This window comes from Cynoglossus semilaevis, chromosome Z, assembly GCF_000523025.1.
Source record: "Cynoglossus semilaevis isolate Cse_v1.0 chromosome Z, Cse_v1.0, whole genome shotgun sequence".
Lineage (NCBI taxonomy): Eukaryota > Metazoa > Chordata > Actinopteri > Pleuronectiformes > Cynoglossidae > Cynoglossus > Cynoglossus semilaevis.
In genome coordinates, this window is record NC_024328.1 from 2,722,846 (window position 1) to 2,729,268 (window position 6,423).

Genomic DNA, 6,423 nt, shown 5'->3' on the forward strand with positions numbered 1-6,423 from the left:
TAGGTATTTCTCAAAACGCTCTAATTTAATCTGAAATTTTTTTTTTTTAAATATTTTGTTCATCATGTTTTTTAGACCAATATGAAAAATAAAATTCTGAAGAACTTCTCAAAATGTTCTAATTTGATAAAAAAAACATGCAGAAAAGATGTATTTGAATTTTTTCCAAACTTTTTTTATCATACGTTTTTCTCCATCTGACCAAAATGACACACAAAATTAGGATTATAACAAAAATTTAAAAAAGTAAAAATGTCTATAAAAATTCTCAAAATGCTCTAATTTGATGAGAAAAATTAAGATAATTTTTGACAACAACAATATTAAATTTAATAATAAGAATTAATAAAATATAAAATAAGATTTTTTTTATATTTTTTTAATTCTGACCAAGAATGACAAGCTCACTTGGATTATGTTGAAATATTCCAGAAAAATAATGTTCTAAAATTCTCCTATTTGATGAGAAACATACAGACAAGATAACGTTAAAAAAAATCAAATTATGTGCTTTAGAAAATGTTACTTGGTTCAATATAAACTGAACGTAGTACAACACTGCCCTCTTCTGGTTACACCGTAGTTTTGTAATAGCACAAAACGCCTCTTTTTCTTTACTGTGGACGCAATTTATTTATTAAACTTCAGAAGTCAGACTTTAAAAAAAAAACTGTGGCCACTGCTACAGTGGAGGGGAGTTGACAATTAAAAGCAATTATACGTCTGTGGCCAGAAAACGTCCAGTAAACGGTAAAAAGCAGATGAATTACAGTTTTTATGTGCAGTCTATTACACAAGTGATACAGTCAGTGCCACCTAAAAGTGGTCCCTAAAGTAAATGACTGCGTCTTACAGTGGAGCAGTGGAGGCTGGTGAACAAGCAGATGGTCTATGTTCTGCTGAGAACATGTAAATATGTCCGAACACAAGAGGTGTCGCTGCTGCTTTTGAGAAACTAGAGATGAAGCTGTGATTTCTGTCATCTGTCATCCCAGCATAATTACAGGCTAAGTTTTTATGAAGCAGCCATATTTGCGGGGTTTTAAGTCCAACAACAAATGTTAAAAAAAGTCACCGAGGGGTCACAACAAGGTGCCGATCTAAAACTGCATCAATTAGTTTTAGAAATTCCTTGGTTAAATCTCCACATCCTCAAAAATGTGAAAAAATAAATGGCACAACGCAAGCAATACGTGCAAAATCAGACAACAATTCCTAACGTGTACGTAAATCCCGAGCACGTCATCATCTGCTGCTTGCGTGGTATTGTCTCTTGTTGGTCAACCGAGTTATGGTACAACAACCAATCTTCGGTTAAAAATTTTGTTCGTGAACCGAATACTTTTAAAAGGGAGGCGTTCCACAACCACGGTTCCACTGTATTTGCATCAACCATCAAGAGCCAAATAAATCAGCAGGTGGCGCTACAGTGTAAAATATGTACGTTTTATTCATGAACAAACAACCGTAATAAAACATTAGCTTTAAAATAATATAAATAACCTAGAACAGTTCAATCACAGGGGGGATGAATCAAAATAAAAACATGCCAACACAACATTATTTACAGCAGACAGGTGTTCATTCTTTTGGTTCTGTCAACTAAACATATTTAACCTGATGGATTAAACCTACTTATTATGACTTTTGTTCACTGCATTCACATTATGTCTGAAAACGACACATTTTCAGCTTTGTTTGTGCTTTAACAGGATCATGAACTTTGGTTATGTTTCCATTTGTGAAGTGTTCAGTTCAGAGTGTTCCTAAGAACTGGACAGAGCCGGCACAGACCTGAGAGTCAGACACATCCTGGTTTGTACAGAAGCCTTTTGAGTCTCTGCAAACCTGACCACTGGCTCCTCAGCCTCAGACTGTAACGTCAGTTTCTACACTTTGGTTGTTTTTGAAGAAAAATGGAAGATGAGTCAAACAAAGATCAATTGTAGCATTAGGACCACTGACAGGTAAAGTCAACAACAACAATCTTTTTTTTTTATCATATTATCATGGCATCTGTCAGTGGGCTCAATATGTTAAGCAACAAGTGGACATAGATGGTTCATGCAACCCCTCCTCCAGTTTCTTCTTGGGAAGAAAATGCTGGTGTGTGTGTGTTTTTCTTCAACACAGCCACCATGGTTGCTAAATTTTTTTTTTCTAAAAATGATAATGTTGGTTCTGAGGGAAACACACAGTTCATCCCAGTTTAGCAGTACAGAGTTTTGAACAGGTGGTCACAACGTTGGGGGGCAGACTAGTGTAAATGAGACAGACAATATGATTGGAGAGTGTGTGGTTGACAGACAATGATGACAAAAAAACAGAAGTCTGGTCAACCTGAGGTGGAGATGGCTCTGTCCATTTCTTATACACAAACATGAGTTAGTTGTAGTCTTTACTGTACCATTAGTTGTTGGCCTTAGCAAAAAGAGAAATCTTCAGGTCTGACTGAATAAGTTGATAAGACCTGGTCACATTGTAATGGTAAGACAAAGTAAAGTCAGGGTTATGTGGAGATCTGTATTCTGAAAGATGATTGGTTAGGAAATTAAATAATTAACTAGTCTCTGGTTGTCCAGTCGGTCATTTCAACCCTTACAAGTTCAAACCAATAGGCACTGTTTTATTAAGGTGTTCTGTTAAAATCACATTAAATAAAAAGTATTTGTGAAAACATCAGCTGTGACCCGAACTTTAAACCATGTCAACATTCAAAGCCATGACAGGCACGGACACCAAACAAGAGCACTTTTATACAGTCAAAGGCAACACCACCAGTTCTTACATTTTCACGAGTATTAATGCTGAATTACATTAGTAAAAAACCGTGGTTAAACAAGATGCTAAAAAATTCAGAGCTAACAGAAAAGCAGGGGCTCTGACTTTCCGAAAACCTTTCAGTCAGTGACAGTTTGACTGGAATGTTTGCAGCTGAACAAAATAGAAGTTTGAAGCAGTTGATTATCGACAAGGTTAAAGTCTATGCAGGAATCATGCGGGAAAAGTGATTGGATACTTGGACAGTGGAAATATATACACAAGTTAAGAACAAAAGCAAATAAAGTGTGAAATTGTGCAGATGTAGGAGTAAGGATGAAATTTGCAGTGATAACAAGACTTGGCTGCAACGAGCCTGAAATACTTTACTCCGCTGAGCCAAAACAATCACGTAAAGTAAGGATGTGGGAGACTCGTATGAACCATTAAAACAACGAAAAAAACCCCCCCAAAAAACAACTAAAATGTTACCCTGTGTTGGCCTGAGTATTAACAAAAACGAAATATTTAAAGGATCATATTTCCACAGGCAAAAAAGTCCAAGGTGAACCAAATATAATAAATCATGGCTCTGTGGATGTTTCATAAAGTCTATCTGTGTTTTTTTTATAACACCCTTCACTCTTTTACATTAAAATAAATATAGATTTATTACCTGAAAATGTAAAGACAGAATTGAAAAACTCACATATGAGGATAATACAGGAATAACTACCAAGTATGAAATATTACATTTGGTTATAAAGCATACTTTGAAAGAGACGTGAACATGGCAGGTACTGTAGTAGGGAGGGACAGATTGTAGAGACGCAGTGTTAAGGGGGGAGGTGTGGGTTGTTCTCTTGGAGGAGGAGGTGATGGACACTGGTGCTGGGCCACTCTGCTCAGCTACAAGCTGCAGATACACAAATACACAAAAGTGTGTGATTAATAACAATAAAATATAGATTTGGACTCACTGGCCAGCATATAATCTATGTTTTAAACACGATTGGCTCTCACAGTGAGCCAATCAGTCAGGTCTCAAATTGTCTGAATGTGAATTTTGACCAATAGTGTATCATGGTTTTAAGATAAATTTAAAAAACACAAACAAAATATACATAAATATACAACAACCAGGAAATAGTTCATCTTACCAACAGGCTATGGTAGAAATGTTTATAATTTTAAGGCCTCAAGATTTGGAAATCGAAGATATAAAATGGTCTGGTCCCATGTTAGGGGCCTCACATGTTTCACATGTACGTGTAGTAAAACAGAAAACAAAGCAAACATCATTCTTAATTCAAGTCTTTATCCAACTCAATCTGAAATTGAATTTTCCTCCAAAATTAAAGAAAAATCAAAAGGAACTCTGTTGTAGTCCTTAGACAAAACAAATGGGGGACAGGGGGACTAAAGACATCTCCCAAAATGTATTATATAACTCAGTATCAAATTATTAAATGTTTTTAAACAGCTTTGATTTAGCTTCGGGCAGTGGTGCCTTAGTGGTTAAGGAAGCGGACTTGGGTCTGGAAGGTTTCAGGTTCTAGTCCACCATCTGCCAAGTTACCACTGAGGTGCTCTGAGCATGACACCGTCCCCACTCACTGCTTACCTTAAAGCTGCCCACTGTTCACTTTGGTGATGGGTTAAAAGCAGAGGTCACATTTAGTTGTGAATGCAGTGGTGTGTTGTGACACAGTGACAAGGAGTTCACTTTCCCTCCTTCCAAAAGTACACACAAATATGAACAAAAGAAATCAATGGATTTCTTGAGGTAACTGAATCTTCAGAGACTACATGCTGATCTAAATATTCAGGTCAGACCCTTCCGTATTTTCCCTGTTACATTCAGACAAACCACATTCAAAACAGCAAAGCTACCTCCAGTCAACATCTGGGTCTTCACTTCTGCAAGCCCAAGGCTAACTCCACATTTATACAAATGTATACAGATCATCTATAAATCCCTGCCAGAAATACAAAGAATTATAGTGATTAAAGTGTAAATGAGAAACAGTGCTGACCCTGACCAATATGATGACCACAGTATTCTATCCTACAACACACTGCGTCCTTTGTCTGATGTTTTGAGACTCTCTCTCTTTAATGCTGGTGATGTCAGGCTTGAAGCCCTTGTTGTTTCTATTAGTCTCAGTTTAAAGGTGAAGTTAGTCTATGTGAAAAAAGGAGATAAAAAAGTTTCATACATTGTAGAGTAAGAGGAAAAACATAACATGATTGAATGAAATCTGTCTTTTGGGTCAGCCTGTAGAATTTATCATGTATGTTGACAGAAGCAACGACAGAACAACAAACAAATGCTGACCTTCTGCAACATTTCCCACCGACACTAAATTCATGGCAGCGTTGCTGCAGCCTCACTGACAGGCGGGTGTGCTGTGGCCCGTCTCCGAGTCGTGTTCATGGAGCCAAACGACTTATCAGGAGCAGAATGTCTTTTGGAGCAGATGCCGGGACACTGACTTGGCGCCATCTGCCTCTGAATGAATGCTCACCAGTGAGAGCTTTTGCAGAGCCAGGTCTGGTTTTGCTTTAGCAGAGACTAAGCCTCCCTTCTATGTTGGAGGCTGATCCATCACACAGATCAAAACCTCACCTGGGATGACAGGCTCTCAGCCAACATACAAGGAGTTCTGCTTTGAATGAGTGCAGCATTAATGTGGAAGAACAGAGGATGGGAGGAGGACGATTGACAGATACATGATGGAAACACTGGCAATTCTTCTACGCGCAGACAAATGAGGGAAAATAGTCAACGTTTATGTCTTCTTTCCCCGCTTCTGAAGCCAAAATTTAAACTACTTCTTCACAGCTGGTTTCCGTGCTTTCACCCATTAAGCTGAACTTCACACCCATGTCTTTCTGAACCCATGTCGGACTTTTTAATGAAATGCTCCAAAAATGCATCTTCCTTTTAGCAGCTCATGTGAACTACAAAATCATCCCAGCAAGGTCCACGTGGTTTCTCCAGATGGATGCTGCTTATCCGGGAACTGACAAAATGTGGAAAGTCATCAGTTTCTCTCATCATGTATGTTTATATTATGACCATCATACGTCCTTTACACGGCAGCCAGGTTGACAGGTCACAGTAGGAAAAGTGCAGGTGTAAACTTGAACAATAATGAGTTTTATTCTGTCCTGACCTGACTGAAGTGAAAGCACTAACCATCATCAAATGTTTAAAATGATTGAATATATATATATATATATATATATATATATATATATATATATACACACAAAAATACCTGATTAAACCATCTGCCTGGGTCTAAAGAAATTGTCTTTGACTATTTTTTGACAGAAAAGCTAAGGTGACTAAAACATCACTCCTACCACACAAGATCCAAACAGAAAATCAATTTTATTTGAACTCACAGGAACTGCTGGCCCGCTGCTGCCTCCTGTGGTCAGTTTGAGACACTGAGCTCAACTTGAATTTTAAAGTGTTTAATCAAAAAGAAAAACACAATTTTACTCCAATCAAACAAAATATTTGTGTCGTGTTATGTTCAATTATCGATAGAGATAATGTGGTACACTTTGGTTTATAGTATTCTATATTTAGTATTGATAATGTGCTGGTATTGTTATCTATCTATCTATCTATCTATCTATCTATCTATC

The 6,423-nt window shown here is 37.2% G+C and overlaps 1 protein-coding gene across 1 annotated transcript in view; it reads right to left on the reverse strand.

Moving 5' to 3' along the window:
- Positions 1 to 1,658: 1,658 nt before the first annotated feature.
- The window catches only part of LOC103397413 (golgin subfamily A member 7), an 18,818-nt gene continuing 14,053 nt past the window's right edge, over positions 1,659 to 6,423 (reverse strand). The window contains exon 6 of the mRNA XM_008335667.3: positions 1,659 to 3,676. The gene's annotated coding sequence lies outside the window, so the exon portion shown is untranslated. The remainder of the gene's footprint in view (positions 3,677 to 6,423) is intronic.